The sequence below is a fragment of the Scyliorhinus torazame genome, chromosome 5, assembly GCF_047496885.1.
Source record: "Scyliorhinus torazame isolate Kashiwa2021f chromosome 5, sScyTor2.1, whole genome shotgun sequence".
NCBI lineage: Eukaryota > Metazoa > Chordata > Chondrichthyes > Carcharhiniformes > Scyliorhinidae > Scyliorhinus > Scyliorhinus torazame.
In genome coordinates, this window is record NC_092711.1 from 44446326 (window position 1) to 44472918 (window position 26593).

Sequence of the window (26593 nt, forward strand, 5' to 3'; positions counted from 1 at the left end):
TCACAGGACCATTCACAGCCTGGTGTCAGGCTCCAGGCCGTGCCGAAGGAGTCGACACCGTTCTGTAACCAGCTCCTTGTTGTATCTGATTTGACAGGACCATCCACAGCCTGGTGTCAGGCTCCAGGCCGTGCTGAAGGTGGTGACACCGTTCTGTATCCAGCTCCTTGTTATATCAGATTTGACAGGACCATCCACAGCCTGGTGTAAGGCCCCAGGCCGTGCTGAAGGAGGCGACACCGTTCTGTAACCAGCTCCTTGTTATATCAGATTTGACAGGACCATCCACAGCCTGGTGTCAGGCTCCAGGCTGTGCTGAAGGACGCGACACCGTTCTGTAACCAGCTCCTTGTTATATCAGATTTGACAGGACCATCCACAGCCTGGTGTCAGGCTCCAGACCATGCTGAAGGAGGCGACACCGTTCTGTAACCAGCACCTTGTTCTATCAGATTTGACAGGACCATCCACAGCCTGGTGTCAGGCTCCAGGCCGTGCTGAAGGAGGTGTCACCGTTCTGTAACCAGCTCCTTGTTATATCAGATTTGACAGGACCATCCACAGCCTGCTGTCAGACTCCAGGCCGTGCTGAAGGAGGTGACACCGTTCTGTAACCAGCTCCTTGTTATATCAGGTTTGACAGGACCATCCACAGCCTGGTGTCAGGCTCCAGGCCGTGCTGAAGGAGGTGACACCGTTCTGTAACCAGCTCCTTGTTATATCAGATTTGACAGGACCATCCACAGCCTGGTGTCAGGCTCCAGGCCGTGCTGAAGGAGGCGACACCGTTCTGTAACCAGCTCCTTGTTATATCAGATTTGACAGGACCATCCACAGCCTGGTGTCAGGCTCCAGGCCGTGCTGAAGGAGGTGACACCGTTCTGTAACCAGCTCCTTGTTATGTCAGGTTTGACAGGACCATCTACAGCCTGGTGTCAGGCTCCAGTCCGTGCTGAAGGAGGCGACACCGTTCTGTAACCAGCTCTTTGTTATATCAGATTTGACAGGACCATCCATAGCCTGGTGTCAGGCTCCAGGCCGTGCCGAAGGAGGCGACGCCGTTCTGTAACCAGCTCCTTGTTGTATCTGATTTGACAGGACCATCCACAGCCTGGTGTAAGGCTCCACGCCTTGCTGAAGGAGGCGACACCGTTCTGTAACCAGCTCCTTGTTGTATCAGATTTGACAAGACCATCCACAGCCTGGTGTCAGGCTCCAGGCCGTGCTGAAGGAGGCGACACCTTTCTGTAACCAGCCCCTTGTTATATCAGATTTGACAGGACCATCCACAGCCTGGTGTCAGGCTCCAGGCCGTGCTGAAGGAGGTGACACCGTTCAGTAACCAGCTCCTTGTTGTATCAGATTTGACAGGACCATCCACAGCCTGGTGTCAGGCTCCAGGCCATGCTGAAGGAGGCGACACCGTTCTGTAACCAGCTCCTTGTTATATCAGGTTTGACAGGACCATACACAGCCTGGTGTCAGGCTCCAGGCCGTGCTGAAGGAGGCGACACCATTCTGTAACAAGCTCCTTGTTCTATCAGATTTGTCAGGACCATCCACAGCCTGGTGTCAGGCTCCAGCCCGTGCTGAAGTAGGCGACACCGTTCTGTAACCAGCTCCTTGTTATATCAGATTTGACAGGACCATCCACAGCCTGGTGTCACGCTCCAGGCCGTGCTGAAGGAGGCGACACCGTTCTGTAACCAGCTCCTTGTTATATCAGATTTGACAGGACCATCCACAGCCTGGTGTCAGGCTCCAGGCCGTGCTGAAGGAGGTGACACCGTTCTGTAACCAGCTCCTTGTTATATCAGATTTGACAGGACCATCCACAGCCTGGTGTCAGGCTCCAGGCCGTGCTGAAGGAGGCGACACCGTTCTGTAACCAGCTCCTTGTTGTATCAGATTTGACAGGGACCATCCACAGCCTGGTGTCAGGCTCCAGGCCGTGCTGAGGGAGGCGACACCGGTCTGTAACCAGCTCCTTGTTATATCAGATTTGACAGGACCATCCACAGCCTGGTGTCAGGCTCCAGGCCGTGCTGAAGGAGGTGACACCGTTCTGTAACCAGCTCCTTGTTATATCAGATTTGACAGGACCATCCACAGCCTGGTGTCAGGCTCCAGGCCGCGCTGAAGGAGGCGACACCGTTCTGTAACCAGCTCCTTGTTATATCAGATTTGACAGGACCATCCACAGTCTGGTGTCAGGCTCCAGGTCGTGCTGAAGGAGGCGACATCGTTCTGTAACCAGCTCCTTGTTATATCAGATTTGACAGGACCATCCACAGCCTGGTGTCAGGCTCCAGGCCGTGCTGAAGGAGGCGACAGCGTTCTGTAACCAGCACCTTGTTATATCAGATTTGACAGGACAATCCACACTCTGGTGTCAGGCTCCAGGCCGTGCTGAAGGAGGCGACACCGTTCTGTAACCAGCTCCTTGTTATATCAGATTTCACAGGACCATCCACAGCCTGGTGTCAGGCTCCAGTCCGTGCCGAAGGAGGCGACACCGTTCTGTAACCAGCTCCTTGTTGTATCTGATTTGACAGGACCATCCACAGCCTGGTGTCAGGCTCCAGGCCGTGCTGAAGGAGGCGACACCGTTCTGTAACCAGCTCCTTGTTATATCAGATTTGACAAGACCATCCACAGCCTGGTGTCAGGCTCCAGGCCGTGCTGAAGGAGGCGACACCTTTCTGTAACCAGCCCCTTGTTATATCAGATTTGACAGGACCACCCACAGCCTGGTGTCAGGCTCCAGGCCGTGCTGAAGGAGGCGACACCGTTCTGTAACCAGCTCCTTGTTGTATCAGATTTGACAGGACCATCCACAGCCTGGTGTCAGGCTCCAGGCCATGCTGAAGGAGGCGACACCGTTCTGTAACCAGCTCCTTGTTATATCAGATTTGACAGGACCATCCACAGCCTGGTGTCAGGCTCCAGGCCATGCTGAAGGAGGCGACACCGTTCTGTAACCAGCTCCTTGTTATATCAGATTTGACAGGACCATCCACAGCCTGGTGTCAGGCTCCAGGCCGTGCTGAAGGAGGCGCCACCGTTCTGTATCCAGCTCCTTGTTGTATCAGATTTGACAGGACCATCCACAGCCTGGTGTCAGGCTCCAGGCCGTGCTGAAGGAGGTGACACCGTTCTGTAACCAGCTCCTTGTTATATCAGATTTGACAGGACCATCCACAGCCTGGTGTCAGGCTGCAGGCCGTGCTGAAGGAGGCGACACCGTTCTGTATCCAGCACCTTGTTATATCAGATTTGACAGGACCATCCACAGCCTGGTGTCAGGCTCCAGGCCGTGCTGAAGGAGGCGACACCGTTCTGTAACCAGCTCCTTGTTATATCAGATTTGACAGGACCATCCACAGCCTGGTGTCAGGCTCCAGGCCGCGCTGAAGGAGGCGACACCGTTCTGTAACCAGCTCCTTGTTATATCAGATTTGACAGGACCATCCACAGTCTGGTGTCAGGCTCAAGGCCGTGCTGAAGGAGGCGACACCGTTCTGTAACCAGCTCCTTGTTATATCAGATTTGACAGGACCATCCACAGCCTGGTGTCAGGCTCCAGGCCGTGCTGAAGGAGGCGACAGCGTTCTGTAACCAGCACCTTGTTATATCAGATTTGACAGGACCATCCACACTCTGGTGTCAGGCTCCAGGCCGTGCTAAAGGAGGCGACACCGTTCTGTAACCAGCTCCTTGTTATATCAGATTTGACAGGACCATCCACAGCCTGGTGTCAGGCTCCAGGCCGTGCTGAAGGAGGCGACACCTTTCTGTAACCAGCTCCGTGTTATATCAAATTTCACAGGACCAGCCACAGCATGGCGTCAGGCTCCAGGCCGTGCTGAAGGAGGCAACACCGTTCTGTAACCAGCTCCTTGTTATATCAGATTTGAAAGGACCATCCACAGCCAGGTGTCAGGCTCCAGGCCGTGCTGAAGGAGGCGACACCGTTCTGTAACCAGCACCTTGTTATATCAGATTTGACAGAACCATCCACAGCCTGGTGTCAGGCCCCAGGCCGTGCTGAAGGAGGCGACACCGTTCTGTAACCAGCTCCGTGTTATATCAGATTTGACAGGACCATCCACAGCATGGCGTCAGGCTCCAGGCCCTGCTGAAGGAGGCGACACCGTTCTGTAACCAGCTCCTTGTTATGTCAGATTGGAAAGGACCATCCACAGCCTGGTGTCAGTCTCCAGGCCATGCTGAAGGAGGTGACACCGTTCTGTAACGAGCTCCTTGTTATATCAGATTTGACAGGACCATCCACAGCCTGGTGTCAGGCTCCAGGCCGTGCTGAAGGAGGCGACACCGTTCTGTAACCAGCTCCTTGTTATATCAGATTTGACAGGACCATCCACAGCCTGGTGTCAGGCTCCAGGCCGTGCTGAAGGAGGCGACATCGTTCTGTAACCAGCTCCGTGTTATATCAGATTTGACGGGACCACCCACAGCCTGGTGTCAGGCTCCAGGCCGTGCTGAAGGAGGCGACACCGTTCTGTAACCAGCTCCTTGTTATATTAGATTTGACAGGACCACCCACAGCCTGGTGTCAGGCTCCAGGCCGTGCTGAAGGAGGCGACACCGTTCTGTAACCAGCTCCTTGTTGTATCAGATTTGACAGGACCATCCACAGCCTGGTGTCAGGCTCCAGGCCGCGCTGAAGGAGGCGACACCGTTCTGAAACCAGCTCCTTGTTATATCAGATTTGACAGGACCATTCACAGCCTGGTGTCAGGCTCCAGGCCGTGCCGAAGGAGGCGACTCCGTTCTGTAACCAGCTCCTTGTTGTATCTGATTTGACAGGACCATCCACAGCCTGGTGTCAGGCTCCAGGCCGTGCTGAAGGAGGCGACACCGTTCTGTAACCAGCTCCTTGTTATATCAGATTTGACAAGACCATCCACAGCCTGGTGTCAGGCTCCAGGCCGTGCTGAAGGAGGCGACACCTTTCTGTAACCAGCCCCTTGTTATATCAGATTTGACAGGACCATCCACAGCCTGGTGTCAGGCTCCAGGCCGTGCTGAAGGAGGTGACACCGTTCTGTAACCAGCACCTCGTTGCATCAGATTTGACAGGACCATCCACATCCTGGTGTCAGGCTCCAGGCCGTGCTGAAGGAGGTGACACCGTTCTGTAACCAGCTCCTTGTTGTATCAGATTTGACAGGACCATCCACAGCCTGGTGTCAGGCTCCAGGCCGTGCTGAAGGAGGCGACACCGTTCTGTAACCAGCACCTTGTTATATCAGATTAGACAGGACCATCCACAGCCTGGTGTCAGGCTCCAGGCCGTGCTGAAGGAGGTGACACCGTTCTGTAACCAGCACCTCGTTGCATCAGATTTGACAGGACCATCCACATCCTGGTGTCAGGCTCCAGGCCGTGCTGAAGGAGGTGACACCGTTCTGTAACCAGCTCCTTGTTGTATCAGATTTGACAGGACCATCCACAGCCTGGTGTCAGGCTCCAGGCCGTGCTGAAGGAGGCGACACCGTTCTGTAACCAGCACCTTGTTATATCAGATTTGTCAGGACCATCCACAGCCTGGTGTCAGGCTCCAGGCCGTGCTGAAGGAGGCGACACCGTTCTGTAACCAGCACCTTGTTGTATCAGATTTGACAGGACCATCCACATCCTGGTGTCAGGCTCCAGGCCGTGCTGAAGGAGGTGACACCGTTCTGTAACCAGCTCCTTGTTGTATCAGATTTGACAGGACCATCCACAGCCTGGTGTCAGGCTCCAGGCCATGCTGAAGGAGGCGACACCGTTCTGTAACCAGCACCTTGTTCTATCAGATTTGACAGGACCATCCACAGCCTGGTGTCAGGCTCCAGGCCGTGCTGATGGAGGTGTCACCGTTCTGTAACCAGCTCCTTGTTATATCAGATTTGACAGGACCATCCACAGCCTGGTGTCAGGCTCCAGGCCGTGCTGAAGGAGGCGACACCGTTCTGTAACCAGCTCCTTGTTATATCAGATTTGACAGGACCATCCACAGCCTGCTGTCAGACTCCAGGCTGTGCTGAAGGAGGTGAAACCGGTCTGTAACCAGCTCCTTGTTATATCAGATTTGACAGGACCATCCACAGCCTGGTATCAGGCTCCAGGCCGTGCTGAAGGAGGTGACACCGGTCTGTAACCAGCTCCTTGTTATATCAGGTTTGACAGGACCATCCACAGCCTGGTGTCAAGCTCCAGGCCGTGCTGAAGGAGGCGACACCGTTCTGTAACCAGCTTCTTGTTATATCAGATTTGACAGGACCATCCACAGCCTGGTGTCAGGCTCCAGGCCATGCTGAAGGAGGCGACACCGTTCTATAACCAGCTCCTTGTTATATCAGATTTGACAGGACCATCCACAGCCTGGTGTCAGGCTCCAGTCCGTGCTGAAGGAGGTGACACCGTTCTGTAACCAGCTCCTTGTTATATCAGGTTTGACAGGACCATCTACAGCCTGGTGTCAGGCTCCAGTCCGTGCCGAAGGAGGCGACACCGTTCTGTAACCAGCTCCGTGTTATATCAAATTTCACAGGACCAGCCACAGCATGGCGTCAGGCTCCAGGCCGTGCTGAAGGAGGCAACACCGTTCTGTAACCAGCTCCGTGTTATATCAGATTTGACAGGACCATCCACAGCATGGCGTCAGGCTCCAGGCCGTGCTGAAGGAGGCGACACCGTTCTGTAACCAGCTCCTTGTTATATCAGATTTGAAAGGACCATCCACAGCCAGGTGTCAGGCTCCAGGCCGTGCTGAAGGAGGCGACACCGTTCTGTAACCAGCTCCTTGTTATATCAGATTTGAAAGGACCAACCACAGCCAGGTGTCAGGCTCCAGGCCGTGCTGAAGGAGGCGACACCGTACTGTAACCAGCTCCGTGTTATATCAGATTTGACAGGACCATCCACAGCATGGCGTCAGGCTCCAGGCCGTGCTGAAGGAGGCGACACCGTTCTGTAACCAGCTCCTTGTTATGTCAGATTTGAAAGGACCATCCACAGCCTGGTGTCAGTCTCCAGGCCGTGCTGAAGGAGGCGACACCGTTCTGTAACCAGCTCCTTGTTATGTCAGATTTGAAAGGACCATCCACAGCCTGGTGTCAGGCTCCAGGCCGTGCTGAAGGAGGTGACACCGTTCTGTAACGAGCTCCTTGTTATATCAGATATGACAGGACCATCCACAGCCTGGTGTCAGGCTCCAGGCCGTGCTGAAGGAGGCGACATCGTTCTGTAACCAGCTCCGTGTTATATCAGATTTGACGGGACCACCCACAGCCTGGTGTCAGGCTCCAGGCCGTGCTGAAGGAGGCGACACCGTTCTGTAACCAGCTCCTTGTTATATCAGATTTGACAGGACCACCCACAGCCTGGTGTCAGGCTCCAGGCCGTGCTGAAGGAGGCGACACCGTTCTGAAACCAGCTCCTTGTTATATCAGTTTTGACAGGCCCATCCACAGGCTGGTGTCAGGCTCCAGGCCATGCTGAAGGAGGCGACACCGTTCTGTAACCAGCTCCTTGTTATATCAGATTTGACAGGCCCATCCACAGGCTGGTGTCAGGCTCCAGGCCATGCTGAAGGAGGCGACACCGTTCTGTAACCAGCACCTTGTTCTATCAGATTTGACAGGACCATCCACAGCCTGGTGTCAGGCTCCAGGCCGTGCTGAAGGAGGCGACACCGTTCTGTAACCTGCTCCTTGTTATATCAGATTTGACAGGACCATCCACAGCCTGGTGTCAGGCTCCAGGCCGTGCTGAAGGAGGCGACACCGTTCTGTAACGAGCTCCTTGTTATATCAGATTTGACAGGACCATCCACAGCCTGGTGTCAGGCTCCAGGCCGTGCTGAAGGAGGTGACACAGTTCTGTAACCAGCTCCTTGTTATATCAGGTTTGACAGGACCATCTACAGCCTGGTGTCAGGCTCCAGTCCGTGCTGAAGGAGGCGACACCGTTCTGTAACCAGCTCTTTGTTATATCAGATTTCACAGGACCATTCACAGCCTGGTGTAAGGCTCCAGGCCGTGCCGAAGGAGGCGACACCGTTCTGTTACCAGCTCCTTGTTATATCAGATTTGACAGGACCATCCACAGCCTGGTGTCAGGCTCCAGGCCGTGCTGAAGGAGGCGACACCGTTCTGTAACCAGCTCCTTGTTATATCAGATTTGACAAGACCGTCCACAGCCTGGTGTCAGGCTCCAGGCCGTGCTGAAGGAGGTGACACCGTTCTGTAACCAGCTCCTTGTTATGTCAGATTTGAAAGGACCATCCACAGCCTGGTGTCAGTCTCCAGGCCATGCTGAAGGAGGTGACACCGTTCTGTAACGAGCTCCTTGTTATATCAGATTTGACAGGACCATCCACAGCGTGGTGTCAGGCTCCAGGCCGTGCTGAAGGAGGCGACATCGTTCTGTAACCAGCTCCGTGTTATATCAGATTTGACGGGACCACCCACAGCCTGGTGTCAGGCTCCAGGCCGTGCTGAAGGAGGCGACACCGTTCTGTAACCAGCTCCTTGTTATATCAGATTTGACGGGACCATCCACAGCCTGGTGTCAGGCTCCAGGCCGTGCTGAAGGAGGTGACACCGTTCTGTAACCAGCTCCTTGTTATATCAGATTTGACAGGACCACCCACAGCCTGGTGTCAGGCTCCAGGCCGTGCTGAAGGAGGCGACACCGTTCTGTAACCAGCTCCTTGTTATATCAGATTTGACAGGACCATCCACAGCCTGGTGTCAGGCTCCAGGCCGTGCTGAAGGGGGCGACAGCGTTCTGTAACCAGCACCTTGTTATATCAGATTTGACAGGACCATCCACACTCTGGTGTCAGGCTCCAGGCCGTGCTGAAGGAGGCGACACCGTTCTGTAACCAGCTCCTTGTTATATCAGATTTGACAGGACCATCCACAGCCTGGTGTCAGGCTCCAGGCCGTGCTGAAGGAGGCGACACCGTTCTGTAACCAGCTCCGTGTTATATCAGATTTGACGGGACCACCCACAGCCTGGTGTCAGGCTCCAGGCCGTGCTGAAGGAGGCGACACCGTTCTGAAACCAGCTCCTTGTTATATCAGATTTGACAGGCCCATCCACAGGCTGGTGTCAGGCTCCAGGCCATGCTGAAGGAGGCGACACCGTTCTGTAACCAGCACCTTGTTCTATCAGATTTGACAGGACCATCCAAAGCCTGGTGTCAGGCTCCAGGCCGTGCTGAAGGAGGCGACACCGTTCTGTAACCAGCTCCTTGTTATATCAGATTTGACAGGACCATCCACAGCCTGGTGTCAGACTCCAGGCCGTGCTGAAGGAGGCGACACCGTTCTGTAACCAGCTCCGTGTTGTATCAGATTTGACAGGACCATCCACAGCCTGGTGTCAGGCTCCAGGCCGTGCTGAAGGAGGTGACACCGTTCTGTAACCAGCTCCTTGTTATATCAAGTTTGACAGGACCATCTACAGCCTGGTGTCAGGCTCCAGTCCGTGCTGAAGGAGGCGACACCGTTCTGTAACCAGCTCTTTGTTATATCAGATTTCACAGGACCATTCACAGCCTGGTGTCAGGCTCCAGACCGTGCCGAAGGAGGCGACACCGTTCTGTAACCAGCTCCTTGTTGTATCTGATTTGACAGGACCATCCACAGCCTGGTGTCAGGCTCCAGGCCGTGCTGAAGGAGGCGACACCGTTCTGTAACCAGCTCCTTGTTATATCAGATTTGACAGGACCATCCACAGCCTGGTGTCAGGCTCCAGGCCGTGCTGAAGGAGGCGACACCGTTCTGTAACCAGCTCCTTGTTGTATCAGATTTGACAGGACCATCCACAGCCTGGTGTCAGGCTCCAGGCCGTGCTGAAGGAGGCGACACCGTTCTGTAACGAGCTCCTTGTAATATCAGATTTGACAGGACCATCCACAGCCTGGTGTCAGGCTCCAGGCCGTGCTGAAGGAGGCGACACCGTTCTGTAACCAGCTCCGTGTTATATCAGATTTGACGGGACCACCCACAGCCTGGTGTCAGGCTCCAGGCCGTGCTGAAGGAGGCGACACCGTTCTGTAACCAGCTCCTTGTTATATCAGATTTGACAGGACCACCCACAGCCTGGTGTCAGGCTCCAGGCCGTGCTGAAGGAGGCGACACCGTTCAGAAACCAGCTCCTTGTTATATCAGATTTGACAGGCCCATCCACAGCCTGGTGTCAGGCTCCAGGCCGTGCTGAAGGAGGCGACACCGTTCTGTAACCAGCTCCTTGTTGTAAAAGATTTGACAGGACCATCCACACCCTGGTGTCAGGCTCCAGGCCGCGCTGAAGGAGGCGACACCGTTCTGTAACCAGCACCTTGTTATATCAGATTTGACAGGACCATCCACAGCCTGGTGTCAGGCTCCAGGCCGTGCTGAAGGAGGCGACACCGTTCTGTAACCAGCACCTTGTTGTATCAGATTTGACAGGACCATCCACAGCCTGGTGTCAGGCTCCAGGCCGTGCTGAAGGAGGCGACACCGTTCTGTAACCAGCACCTTGTTATATCAGATTTGACAGGACCATCCACAGCCTGGTGTCAGGCTCCAGGCCGTGCTGAAGGAGGCGACACCGTTCTGTAACCAGCTCCTTGTTATGTCAGATTTGACAGGACCATCCACAGTCTGGTGTCAGGCTCCAGGCCGTGCTGAAGGAGGTGACACCGTTCTGTAACCAGAACCTTGTTATATCAGATTTGACAGGACCGTCCACAGCCTGGTGTCAGGCTCCAGGCCGTGCTGAAGGAGGCGACACCGTTCTGTAACCAGCTCCTTGTTATGTCAGATTTGAAAGGACCATCCACAGCCTGGTGTCAGTCTCCAGGCCATGCTGAAGGAGGTGACACCGTTCTGTAACGAGCTCCTTGTTATATCAGATTTGACAGGACCATCCACAGCCTGGTGTCAGGCTCCAGGCCGTGCTGAAGGAGGCGACATCGTTCTGTAACCAGCTCCGTGTTATATCAGATTTGACGGGACCACCCACAGCCTGGTGTCAGGCTCCAGGCCGTGCTGAAGGAGGCGACACCGTTCTGTAACCAGCTCCTTGTTATATCAGATTTGACGGGACCATCCACAGCCTGGTGTCAGGCTCCAGGCCGTGCTGAAGGAGGTGACACCGTTCTGTAACCAGCTCCTTGTTATATCAGATTTGACAGGACCACCCACAGCCTGGTGTCAGGCTCCAGGCCGTGCTGAAGGAGGCGACACCGTTCTGTAACCAGCTCCTTGTTATATCAGATTTGACAGGACCATCCACAGCCTGGTGTCAGGCTCCAGGCCGTGCTGAAGGGGGCGACAGCGTTCTGTAACCAGCACCTTGTTATATCAGATTTGACAGGACCATCCACACTCTGGTGTCAGGCTCCAGGCCGTGCTGAAGGAGGCGACACCGTTCTGTAACCAGCTCCTTGTTATATCAGATTTGACAGGACCATCCACAGCCTGGTGTCAGGCTCCAGGCCGTGCTGAAGGAGGCGACACCGTTCTGTAACCAGCTCCGTGTTATATCAGATTTGACGGGACCACCCACAGCCTGGTGTCAGGCTCCAGGCCGTGCTGAAGGAGGCGACACCGTTCTGAAACCAGCTCCTTGTTATATCAGATTTGACAGGCCCATGCACAGGCTGGTGTCAGGCTCCAGGCCATGCTGAAGGAGGCGACACCGTTCTGTAACCAGCACCTTGTTCTATCAGATTTGACAGGACCATCCAAAGCCTGGTGTCAGGCTCCAGGCCGTGCTGAAGGAGGCGACACCGTTCTGTAACCAGCTCCTTGTTATATCAGATTTGACAGGACCATCCACAGCCTGGTGTCAGACTCCAGGCCGTGCTGAAGGAGGCGACACCGTTCTGTAACCAGCTCCGTGTTGTATCAGATTTGACAGGACCATCCACAGCCTGGTGTCAGGCTCCAGGCCGTGCTGAAGGAGGTGACACCGTTCTGTAACCAGCTCCTTGTTATATCAAGTTTGACAGGACCATCTACAGCCTGGTGTCAGGCTCCAGTCCGTGCTGAAGGAGGCGACACCGTTCTGTAACCAGCTCTTTGTTATATCAGATTTCACAGGACCATTCACAGCCTGGTGTCAGGCTCCAGACCGTGCCGAAGGAGGCGACACCGTTCTGTAACCAGCTCCTTGTTGTATCTGATTTGACAGGACCATCCACAGCCTGGTGTCAGGCTCCAGGCCGTGCTGAAGGAGGCGACACCGTTCTGTAACCAGCTCCTTGTTATATCAGATTTGACAGGACCATCCACAGCCTGGTGTCAGGCTCCAGGCCGTGCTGAAGGAGGCGACACCGTTCTGTAACCAGCTCCTTGTTGTATCAGATTTGACAGGACCATCCACAGCCTGGTGTCAGGCTCCAGGCCGTGCTGAAGGAGGCGACACCGTTCTGTAACGAGCTCCTTGTTATATCAGATTTGACAGGACCATCCACAGCCTGGTGTCAGGCTCCAGGCCGTGCTGAAGGAGGCGACACCGTTCTGTAACCAGCTCCGTGTTATATCAGATTTGACGGGACCACCCACAGCCTGGTGTCAGGCTCCAGGCCGTGCTGAAGGAGGCGACACCGTTCTGTAACCAGCTCCTTGTTATATCAGATTTGACAGGACCACCCACAGCCTGGTGTCAGGCTCCAGGCCGTGCTGAAGGAGGCGACACCGTTCAGAAACCAGCTCCTTGTTATATCAGATTTGACAGGCCCATCCACAGCCTGGTGTCAGGCTCCAAGCCGTGCTGAAGGAGGCGACACCGTTCTGTAACCAGCTCCTTGTTGTAAAAGATTTGACAGGACCATCCACACCCTGGTGTCAGGCTCCAGGCCGCGCTGAAGGAGGCGACACCGTTCTGTAACCAGCACCTTGTTATATCAGATTTGACAGGACCATCCACAGCCTGGTGTCAGGCTCCAGGCCGTGCTGAAGGAGGCGACACCGTTCTGTAACCAGCACCTTGTTGTATCAGATTTGACAGGACCATCCACAGCCTGGTGTCAGGCTCCAGGCCGTGCTGAAGGAGGCGACACCGTTCTGTAACCAGCACCTTGTTATATCAGATTTGACAGGACCATCCACAGCCTGGTGTCAGGCTCCAGGCCGTGCTGAAGGAGGCGACACCGTTCTGTAACCAGCTCCTTGTTATGTCAGATTTGACAGGACCATCCACAGTCTGGTGTCAGGCTCCAGGCCGTGCTGAAGGAGGTGACACCGTTCTGTAACCAGAACCTTGTTATATCAGATTTGACAGGACCATCCACCGCCTGGTGTCAGGCTCCAGGCCGTGCTGAAGGTGGTGACACCGTTCTGTAACCAGCACCTTGTTATATCAGATTTGACAGGACCATCCACAGCCTGGTGTCAGGCTCCAGGCCGTGCTGAAGGAGGTGACACCGTTCAGTAACCAGCTCCTTGTTATATCAGATTTGACAGGACCATCCACAGCCTGGTGTCAGGCTCCAGGCCGTGCTGAAGGAGGCGACACCGTTCTGTAACCAGCTCCTTGTTATATCAGATTTGACAGGACCATCCACAGCCTGGTGTCAGGCTCCAGGCCGTGCTGAAGGAGGCGACATCGTTCTGTAACCAGAACCTTGTTATATCAGATTTGACAGGACCATCCACAGCCTGGTGTCAGGCTCCAGGCCGTGCTGAAGGAGGTGACACCGTTCAGTAACCAGCTCCTTGTTATATCAGATTTGACAGGACCATCCACAGCCTGGTGTCAGGCTCCAGGCCGTGCTGAAGGAGGCGACACCGTTCTGTAACCAGCTCCTTGTTGTATCAGATTTGACAGGACCATCCACAGCATGGCGTCAGGCTCCAGGCCGTACTGAAGGAGGCGACACCGTTCTGTAACCAGCTCCTTGTTGTATCAGATTTGACAGGACCATCCACAGCCTGGTGTCAGGCTCCAGGCCGTGCTGAAGGAGGCGACACCGTTCTGTAACCAGCTCCTTGTTATATCAGATTTGACAGGACCATCCACAGCCTGGTGTCAGGCTCCAGGCCGTGCTGAAGGAGGCGACACCGTTCTGTAACCAGCTCCTTGTTATATGAGATTTGACAGGACCATCCACAGCCTGGTGTCAGGCTCCAGGCCGTGCTGAAGGAGGCGACACCGTTCTGTAACCAGCTCCTTGTTATATCAGATTTGACAGGACCATCCACAGCCTGGTGTCAGGCTCCAGGCCGTGCTGAAGGAGGCGACACCGTTCTGTAACCAGCTCCTTGTTATATCAGATTTGACAGGACCATCCACAGCCTGGTGTCAGGCTCCAGGCCGTGCTGAAGGAGGCGACACCGTTCTGTAACCAGCTCCTTGTTATATCAGATTTGACAGGACCATCCACAGCCTGGTGTCAGGCTCCAGGCCGTGCTGAAGGAGGCGACACCGTTCTGTAACCAGCTCCTTGTTATATCAGATTTGACAGGACCATCCACAGCCTGGTGTCAGGCTCCAGGCCGTGCTGAAGGAGGTGACACCGTTCTGTAACCAGCACCTTGTTATATCAGATTTGACAGGACCATCCACAGCCTGGTGTCAGGCATCAGGCCGTGCTGAAGGAGGCGACATCGTTCTGGAACCAGCTCCATTTTATATCAGATTTGACGGTACCACCCACAGCCTGGTGTCAGTCTCCAGGCCGTGCTGAAGGAGGCGACACCGTTCTGTAACCAGCACCTTGTTATATCAGATTTGACAGGACCATCCACAGCCTGGTGTCAGGCTCCAGGCCGTGCTGAAGGAGGCGACACCGTTCTGTAACCAGCTCCTTGTTATGTCAGATTTGACAGGACCATCCACAGCCTGGTGTCAGGCTCCAGGCCGTACTGAAGGAGGTGACACCGTTCTGTAACCAGCTCCTTGTTATATCAGATTTGACAGGAGCATCCACAGCCTGGTGTCAGGCTCCAGGCCGTGCTGAAGGAGGCGACACCGTTCTGTAACCAGCTCCTTGTTCTATCAGATTTGTCAGGACCATCCACAGCCTGGTGTCAGGCACCAGGCCGTGCTGAAGGAGGCGACACCGTTCTGTAACCAGCTCCTTGTTCTATCAGATTTGACAGGACCATCCACCGCCTGGTGTCAGGCTCCAGGCCGTGCTGAAGGAGGTGACACCGTTCTGTAACCAGCTCCTTGTTATATCAGATTTGACAGGACCATCCACAGCCTGGTGTCAGGCTCCAGGCCGTGCTGAAGGTGGTGACACCGTTCTGTATCCAGCTCCTTGTTATATCAGATTTGACAGGACCATCCACAGCCTGGTGTCAGGCTCCAGGCCGTGCTGAAGGAGGTGACACCGTTCAGTAACCAGCTCCTTGTTATATCAGATTTGACAGGACCATCCACAGCCTGGTGTCAGGCTCCAGGCCGTGCTGAAGGAGGTGACACCGTTCAGTAACCAGCTCCTTGTTATATCAGATTTGACAGGACCATCCACAGCCTGGTGTCAGGCTCCAGGCCGTGCTGAAGGAGGCGACAACGTTCTGTAACCAGCTCCTTGTTGTATCAGATTTGACAGGACCATCCACAGCATGGCGTCAGGCTCCAGGCCGTACTGAAGGAGGCGACACCGTTCTGTAACCAGCTCCTTGTTGTATCAGATTTGACAGGACCATCCACAGCCTGGTGTCAGGCTCCAGGCCGTGCTGAAGGAGGCGACACCGTTCTGTAACCAGCTCCTTGTTATATCAGATTTGACAGGACCATCCACAGCCTGGTGTCAGGCTCCAGGCCGTGCTGAAGGAGGTGACACCGTTCTGTAACCAGCACCTTGTTATATCAGATTTGACAGGACCATCCACAGCCTGGTGTCAGGCATCAGGCCGTGCTGAAGGAGGTGACACCGTTCTGTAACCAGCACCTTGTTGTATCAGATTTGACAGGACCATCCACAGCCTGGTGTCAGGCTCCAGGCCGTGCTGAAGGAGGCGACATCGTTCTGGAACCAGCTCCGTTTTATATCAGATTTGACGGTACCACCCACAGCCTGGTGTCAGGCTCCAGGCCGTGCTGTAGGAGGCGACACCGTTCTGTAACCAGCTCCTTGTTATATCAGATTTGACAGGACCATCCACAGACTGGTGTCAGGCTCCAGGCCGTGCTGAAGGAGGCGACACAGTTCTGAAACCAGCTCCTTGTTATATCAGATTTGACAGGCCCATCCACAGGCTGGTGTCAGGCTCCAGGCCGTGCTGAAGGAGGCGACACCGTTCTGTAACCAGCTCCTTGTTATATCAGATTTGACAGGACCATCCACAGCCTGGTGTCAGGCTCCAGGCCGTGCTGAAGGAGGTGACACCGTTCTGTAACCAGCTCCTTGTTATATCAGATTTGACAGGACCATCCACAGCCTGGTGTCAGCCTCCAGGCCGTGCTGAAGGAGGCGACACCGTTCTGTAACCAGCTCCTTGTTATATCAGATTTGACAGGACCATCCACAGCCTGGTGTCAGGCTCCAGGCCGTGCTGAAGGAGGCGACACAGTTCTGAAACCAGCTCCTTGTTATATCAGATTTGACAGGCCCATCCACAGGCTGGTGTCAGGCTCCAGGCCGTGCTGAAGGAGGCGACACCGTTCTGTAACCAGCTCCTTGTTGTATAAGATTTGACAGGACCATCGACAGCCTGGTGTCAGGCTCCAGGCCGTGCTGAAGGAGGTGACACCGTTCTGTAACCAGCTCCTTGTTGTATCAGATTTGACAGGACCATCCACACCCTGGTGTCAGGCTCCAGGCCGTGCTGAAGGAGGCGACACCGTTCTGTAACCAGCTCCTTGTTATATCAGATTTGACAGGACCATCCACAGCCTGGTGTAAGGCTCCAGGCCGTGCTGAAGGAGGCAACATCGTTCTGTAACCAGCACCGTGATATATCAGATTTGGCAGGCCCACCCACAGCCTGGTGTCAGGCTCCAGGCTGTGCTGAAGGAGGCGACACCATTCTGTAACCAGCTCCTTGTTATATCAGGTTTGACAGCACCATCCACACTCTGGTGTCAGGCTCCAGGCCGTGCTGAAGGAAACCCATCCTCAGCATCTCCACTCACCTTCCAATAACACAACCTGCAGAAACCCATTCTCAGCATCTTCACTCACCTCCCAATAACACAACCTGCAGAAACCCATCCTCAGCATCTCCACTCAACTTCCAATAACTCAACCTGCAGAAACCCATTCTCAGCATCTTCACTGACCTCCCAATAACACAACCTGCAGAAACCCATTCTCAGCATCTTCACTCACCTCCCAATAACACAAGCTGCAGAAACCCCTCCTCAGCATCTCCACTCACCTTCCAATAACACAACCTGCAGAAACCCATTCTCAGCATCTTCACTAACCTCCCAATAACACAACCTTCAGAAACCCATCCTCAGCATCTCCACTCACCTTCCAATAACACAACCTGCAGAAACCCATCCTCAGCATCTCCACTCACCTCCCAATAACACAACCTGCTGAAAGCCATCCTCAGCATCTCCACTCACTTTCCAATAACACAACCTGCAGAACCCATCCTCAGCATCTTCAATCACCTCCCAATAACACAACCTGCAGAAACCCATCCTCAGAATCGTCACTCATCTCCCAATAACACAACCTGCAGAAACCCATCCTCAGCATCTCCACTCATCTCCCAATTACACAACCTGCAGAATCCCATTCTCAGCATCTCTACTGTCCTTCCAATAACAAAACCTGCAGAAACACATCCTCAGCATCTTCACTCACCTCCCAAGAACACAACCTGCAGAAACGCATCCTCAGCATCTTCACTCACCTCCCAATAAATCAACCTGCAGAAACCCATCCTCAGAATCGTCACTCATCTCCCAATAACACAACCTGCAGAAACCCATCCTCAGCATCACCACTCACCTCCCAATAACACAACCTGCAGAAACCCATCCTCAGCATCTCCATCTCCTTACAATAACATAACCTGCAGAAACCTATCCTCAGCATCTCCACACACCTCCCTATAACACAAACTGCAGGAACCCATCGTCAGCATCTCCACTCAACTCCCAATAACACAACCTGCAGAAATCCATCCTCAGCATCTCCACTCACGTCCCAATAACACAACCTGCAGAAACCCATTCTCAGCATCTTCCCTAACCTCCCAATAATAGAACCTGCAGAAACCCATCTTCTGCATCTCCACTCACCTCCCAACAACACAACCTGCAGATACCCATTCTCAGCATTTCCACTCATTTCCCAATAACACAACCTGCAGTAACCCATCCTCAGCATCTTCCCTAACCGCCCAATAACACAACCTGCAGAAACCCATCATCAGCATCTACACTAACCTCCCAATAACACAACCTGCAGAAACCCATCCTCAGCATCTTCCCTAACCTCCCAATAACACAACCTGCAGATACACATTCTCAGCATTTCCACTCATCTCCCAATAACACAACCTGCAGAATCCCATCCTCAGCATCTCCACCCACCCCCCAATAACACAACCTGCAGAAACCCATCCTCAGCATCTCCACTCAACTTCCAATAACACAACCTGCAGAAACCCATCCTCAGCACCTCCACTCACCTCCCAATAGCACAAACTGCTGAAACCCATCCACAGCATCTCCACTCACCTCCCAATAACACAACCTGCGGAAACCCATCCTCAGTATCTCCACTCACCTTCCAATAACACAACCTGCAGAAACCCATCCTCAGCATCTTCACTCACCTCCCAATAACACAACCTGCAGAAACCCATCCCCAACATCTTCACGAACCACCCAATAACACAACCTGCAGAATCCTATCCTCAGCATCTCCACTCACCTCCCAATAACACAAACTGCAGAAACCCATCCTCAGCATCTTCACTAACCTTCCAATAACACAACCTGCAGAAACCCATCCTCAGCATCTTCACAAATCTTCCAATAACACAACCTGCAGAAACCCATCCTCAGCATCTCCACACCTCCCAATAACACAACCTGCAGAAACCCATCCTCAGCATCTCCACTCACTTTCCAATAACACAACCTGCAGAACCCATCCTCAGCACCTTAACTAATCTTCCAATAACACAACCTGCAGAAACCCATCCACAACATATTCACTAACCTTCCAATAACACGACCTGCAGAAACCCATCCTCAGCATCTTCACTCACCTTCCAATAACACAAACTGGAGAAACCCATCCTCAGCATCTTCACTCACCTTCCAATAACACAAACTGGAGAAACCCATCCTCAGCATCTTCACTCACCTTCCAATAACACAAACTGGAGAAACCCATCCTCAGCATCTTCACCAACCTCCCAATAACACAACCTGCAGAATCCTATCCTCAGCATCTCCACTCATCTCCCAGTAACACAACCTGCAGAAACCCATCCTCAGCATCTCCACTCACCCCCCAATAACACAACCTGCAGAAACCCATCCTCAGCATTTCCACTCAACCTCCAATAACACAACCTGCAGAAACCCATCCTCAGCATCTTCAAAAATCTTCCAATAACTCAACCTGCAGAAACCCATCCTCTGCATCTCCACTCGCCTCCCAATAACACAACCTGCAGAAACCCATCCTCAGCATCTTTCCTAACCTCCCAATAACACAACCTGCGGATACACATTCTCAGCATTTCCACTCATCTCCCAATAACACAACCTGCAGAAACCCATCCTCAGCATCTCCACCCACCCCCCAATAACACAACCTGCAGAAACCCATCCTCAGCATCTCCACTCAACGTCCAATAACACAACCTGCAGAAACCCATCCACAGCATCTCCACTCACCTCCCAATAACACAACCTGCAGAAACCCATCCTCAGTATCTCCACTCACCTTCCAATAACACAACCTGCAGAAACCCATCCTCAGCATCTTCACTCACCTTCCAATAACACAAACTCCAGAAACCCATCCTCAGCATCTTCACTCACCTCCCAATAACACAACCTGCAGAAACCCATCCCCAACATCTTCACTAACCTCCCAATAACACAACCTGCAGAATCCTATCCTCAGCATCTCCACTCACCTCCCAATAACACAAACTGCAGAAACCCATCCACAGCATCTCCACTCACCTCCCAATAACACAACCTGCAGAATCCCATCCTCCGCATCTTCACTAACCTTCCAATAACACAACCTGCAGAAACCCATCCTCAGCATCTTCACAAATCTTCCAATAACACAACCTGCAGAAACCCATCCTCAGCATCTCCACTCACCTCCCAATAACACAACCTGCAGAAACCCATCCTCAGCATCTCCACTCACTTTCCAATAACACAACCTGCAGAACCCATCCTCAGCACCTTAACTAATCTTCCAATAACACAACCTGCAGAAACCCATCCACAACATATTCACTAACCTTCCAATAACACGACCTGCAGAAACCCATCCTCAGCATCTTCACTCACCTTCCAATAACACAAATTGGAGAAACCCATCCTCAGCATCTTCACTCACCTCCCAATAACACAACCTGCAGAAACCCATCCCCAACATCTTCACTAACCTCCCAATAACACAACCTGCAGAATCCTATCCTCAGCATCTCCACTCATCTCCCAATAACACAACCTGCAGAAACCCATCCTCAGCATCTCCACTCACCCCCCAATAACACAACCTGCAGAAACCCATCCTCAGCATCTCCACTCAACTTCCAATCACACAACCTGCAGAAACCCATCCTCAGCATCTCCACTCACCTCCCAATAACACAAACTGCTGAAACCCATCCACAGCATCTCCACTCACCTCCCAATAACACAACCTGCAGAAACCCATCCTCAGTATCTCCAGTCACCTTCCAATAACACAACCTGCAGAAACCCATCCTCAGCATCTTCACTCACCTTCCAATAACACAAACTGCAGAAACCCATCCTCAGCATCTTCACTCACCTCCCAATAACACAACCTGCAGAAACCCATCCCCAACATCTTCACTGACCTCCCAATAACACAACCTGCAGAATCCTATCCTCAGCATCTCCACTCACCTCCCAATAACACAACCTGCAGAAACCCATTCTCCGCATCTTCACTCACCTCCCAATAACACAACCTGCAGAAACCCATCCTCAGCATCTCCACCCACCTTCCAATAACACAACCTGCAGAAATCCATTCTCAGCATCTTCACTAACCTCCCAATAACACAACCTGCAGAAACCCATTCTCAGCATCTTCACTCACCTCCCAATAACACAACCTGCAGAAACCCATCCTCAGCATCTCCACTCACCTTCCAATAACACAACCTGCAGAAACCCATCCTTAGCATCTTCACAAATCTTCCAATAATACAACCTGCAGAAACCCATCCTCAGCATCTCCACTCACCTCCCAATAACACAACCTGCAGAAACCCATCCTCAGCATCTCCACTCACTTTCCAATAACACAACCTGCAGAACACATCCTCAGCACCTTAACTAATCTTCCAATAACACAATCTGCAGAAACCAATCCACAACATATTCACTAACCTTCCAATAACACGACCTGCAGAAACCCATCCACAGCACCTGCACTCACCTCCCAATAACACAATCTGCAGAAACCCATCCTCCGCATCTCCACTATCCTTCCAATAACTCAACCTGCAGAAACCCATTCTCAGCATCTTCACTCACCTCCCAATAACACAACCTGCAGAAACCCATGCTCAGCATCTTCCCTAACCTCCCAATAACACAACCTGCAGAAACCCATTCTCAGCATCTTCACTCACCTCCCAATAACACAACCTGCAGAAACCCATCCTCAGCATCTCCACCCACCTTCCAATAACACAACCTGCAGAAATCCATTCTCAGCATCTTCACTAACCTCCCAATAACACAACCTGCAGAAACCCATTCTCAGCATCTCCACTCACCTTCCAATAACACAACCTTCAGAAACCCATCCTCAGCGTCTTCACTCACCTTCCAATAACACAAACTGCAGAAACCCATCCTCAGCATCTTCACTCACCTCCCAATAACACAACCTGCAGAAACCCATCCCCAACATCTTCACTAACCTCCCAATAACACAACCTGCAGAATCCTATCCTCAGCATCTCCACTCACCTCCCAATAACACAAACTGCAGAAACCCATCCACAGCATCTCCACTCACCTCCCAATAACACAACCTGCAGAATCCCATCCTCAGCATCTTCACTAACCTTCCAATAACACAACCTGCAGAAACCCATCCTCAGCATCTTCACAAATCTTCCAATAACACAACCTGCAGAAACCCATCCTCAGCATCTCCACTCACCTCCCAATAACACAACCTGCAGAAACCCATCCTCAGCATCTCCACTCACTTTCCAATAACTCAACCTGCAGAACCCATCCTCAGCACCTTAACTAATCTTCCAATAACACAACCTGCAGAAACCCATCCACAACATATTCACTAACCTTCCAATAACACGACCTGCAGAAGCCCATCCTCAGCACCTGCACTCACCTCCCAATAACACAACCTGCAGAAAACCATCCTCCGCATCTCCACTATCCTTCCAATAACTCAACCTGCAGAAACCCATTCTCAGCATCTTCACTCACCTCCCAATAACACAACCTGCAGAAACCCATCCTCAGCATCTCCACTAACCTTCCAATAACACAACCTGCAGAAACCCATCCTCAGCATTTCCACTTACGTCCCAATAACACAACCTACAGAAATCCATCCTCAGCATCTCCACTAACCTCCCAATACCACAACCTGCAGAAACCCATCCTCAGCATCTCCACTCACCTCCCAATAACACAACCTGCAGAAACCCATCCTCAGCAACTCCACTAACCTCCCAATAACATAACCTGCAGAAACCCATCCTCAGCATCTTCACTCACCTCACAATACCACAACCTGCAGAAACCCATCCTCAGCATCTTCACTCACCTCCCAATAACACAACCTGCAGAAACCCAACCTCAGCATCTTCACTCACCTCCCAATAACAAAACCTGCAGATACCCATTCTCAGCATTTCCACTCATCTCCCAATAACACAACCTGCAGAAACCCATCCTCAGCATCTTCCCTAACTGCCCAATAACACAACCTGCAGAAACCCATCATCAGCATCTACACTAACCTCCCAATAACACAACCTGCAGAAACCCATCCTCAGCATCTTCAAAAATCATCCAATAACACAACCTGCAGAAACCCATGCTCAGCATCTCCACTAATCTTCCAATAACACAACCTGCAGAAACCCATCCTCAGCATCTTCACAAACCTTCCAATAACACAACCTGCAGAAACCCATCACTCTGCATCTCCACTCGCCTCCCAATAACACAACCTGCAGAATCCTATCCTCAGCATCTCCACTCATCTCCCAGTAACACAACCTGCAGAAACCCATCCTCAGCATCTCCACTCACCCCCCAATAACTCAACCTGCAGAAACCCATCCTCTGCATCTCCAATCGCCTCCCAATAACACAACCTGCAGAAACCCATCCTCAGCATCTTCCCTAACCTCCCAATAACACAACCTGCGGATACACATTCTCAGCATTTCCACTCATCTCCCAATAACACAACCTGCAGAAACCCATCCTCAGCATCTCCACCCACCCCCCAATAACACAACCTTCAGAAACCCATCCTCAGCATCTCCACTCAACTTCCAATAACACAACCTGCAGAAACCCATCCTCAGCATCTCCACTCACCTCCCAATAGCACAAACTGCTGAAACCCATCCACAGCATCTCCACTCACCTCCCAATAACACAACCTGCAGAAACCCATCCTCAGTATCTCCACTCACCTTCCAATAACACAACCTGCAGAAACCCATCCTCAGCATCTTCACTCACCTTCCAATAACACAAACTCCAGAAACCCATCCTCAGCATCTTCACTCACCTCCCAATAACACAACCTGCAGAAACCCATCCCCAACATCTTCACTAACCTCCCAATAACACAACCTGCAGAATCCTATCCTCAGCATCTCCACTCACCTCCCAATAACACAAACTGCAGAAACCCATCCACAGCATCTCCACTCACCTCCCAATAACACAACCTGCAGAATCCCATCCTCCGCATCTTCACTAACCTTCCAATAACACAACCTGCAGAAACCCATCCTCAGCATCTTCACAAATCTTCCAATAACACAACCTGCAGAAACCCATCCTCAGCATCTCCACTCACCTCCCAATAACACAACCTGCAGAAACCCATCCTCAGCATCTCCACTCACTTTCCAATAACACAACCTGCAGAACCCATCCTCAGCACCTTAACTAATCTTCCAATAACACAACCTGCAGAAACCCATCCACAACATATTCACTAACCTTCCAATAACACGACCTGCAGAAACCCATCCTCAGCATCTTCACTCACCTTCCAATAACACAAACTGGAGAAACCCATCCTCAGCATCTTCACTCACCTCCCAATAACACAACCTGCAGAAACCCATCCCCAACATCTTCACTAACCTCCCAATAACACAACCTGCAGAATCCTATCCTCAGCATCTCCACTCATCTCCCAATAACATAACCTGCAGAAACCCATCCTCAGCATCTCCACTCACCTCCCAATAACACAACCTGCAGAAACCCATCCTCAGCATCTCCACTCAACTTCCAATCACACAACCTGCAGAAACCCATCCTCAGCATCTCCACTCACCTCCCAATAACACAAACTGCTGAAACCCATCCACAGCATCTCCACTCACCTCCCAATAACACAACCTGCAGAAACCCATCCTCAGTATCTCCAGTCACCTTCCAATAACACAACCTGCAGAAACCCATCCTCAGCATCTTCACTCACCTTCCAATAACACAAACTGCAGAAACCCATCCTCAGCATCTTCACTCACCTCCCAATAACACAACCTGCAGAAACCCATCCCCAACATCTTCACTGACCTCCCAATAACACAACCTGCAGAATCCTATCCTCAGAATCTCCACTCACCTCCCAATAACACAACCTGCAGAAACCCATTCTCCGCATCTTCACTCACCTCCCAATAACACAACCTGCAGAAACCCATCCTCAGCATCTCCACCCACCTTCCAATAACACAACCTGCAGAAATCCATTCTCAGCATCTTCACTAACCTCCCAATAACACAACCTGCAGAAACCCATTCTCAGCATCTTCACTCACCTCCCAATAACACAACCTGCAGAAACCCATCCTCAGCATCTCCACTCACCTTCCAATAACACAACCTGCAGAAACCCATCCTTAGCATCTTCACAAATCTTCCAATAACACAACCTGCAGAAACCCATCCTCAGCATCTCCACTCACCTCCCAATAACACAACCTGCAGAAACCCATCCTCAGCATCTCCACTCACCTCCCAATAACACAACCTGCAGAAACCCATCCTCAGCATCTTCACTCACCTCCCAATAACACAACCTGCAGAACACATCCTCAGCACCTTAACTAATCTTCCAATAACACAATCTGCAGAAACCCATCCACAACATATTCACTAACCTTCCAATAACACGACCTGCAGAAACCCATCCACAGCACCTGCACTCACCTCCCAATAACACAACCTGCAGAAACCCATCCTCCGCATCTCCACTATCCTTCCAATAACTCAACTTGCAGAAACCCATTCTCAGCATCTTCACTCACCTCCCAATAACACAACCTGCAGAAACCCATGCTCAGCATCTCCACTAACCTCCCAATAACACAACCTGCAGAAACACATCCTCAGCATTTCCACTTACGTCCCAATAACACAACCTGCAGAAAGCAATCCTCAGCATCTTCACTCACCTCCCAATAACACAACCTGCAGAAACCCATTCTCAGCATCTTCACTCACCTCCCAATAACACAACCTGCAGAAACCCATCCTCAGCATCTCCACCCACCTTCCAATAACACAACCTGCAGAAATCCATTCTCAGCATCTTCACTAACCTCCCAATAACACAACCTGCAGAAACCCATTCTCAGCATCTCCACTCACCTTCCAATAACACAACCTGCAGAAACCCATCCTCAGCGTCTTCACTCACCTTCCAATAACACAAACTGCAGAAACCCATCCTCAGCATCTTCACTCACCTCCCAATAACACAACCTGCAGAAACCCATCCCCAACATCTTCACTAACCTCCCAATAACACAACCTGCAGAATCCTATCCTCAGCATCTCCACTCACCTCCCAATAACACAAACTGCAGAAACCCATCCACAGCATCTCCACTCACCTCCCAATAACACAACCTGCAGAATCCCATCCTCAGCATCTTCACTAACCTTCCAATAACACAACCTGCAGAAACCCATCCTCAGCATCTTCACAAATCTTCCAATAACACAACCTGCAGAAACCCATCCTCAGCATCTCCACTCACCTCCCAATAACACAACCTGCAGAAACCCATCCTCAGCATCTCCACTCACTTTCCAATAACTCAACCTGCAGAACCCATCCTCAGCACCTTAACTAATCTTCCAATAACACAACCTGCAGAAACCCATCCACAACATATTCACTAACCTT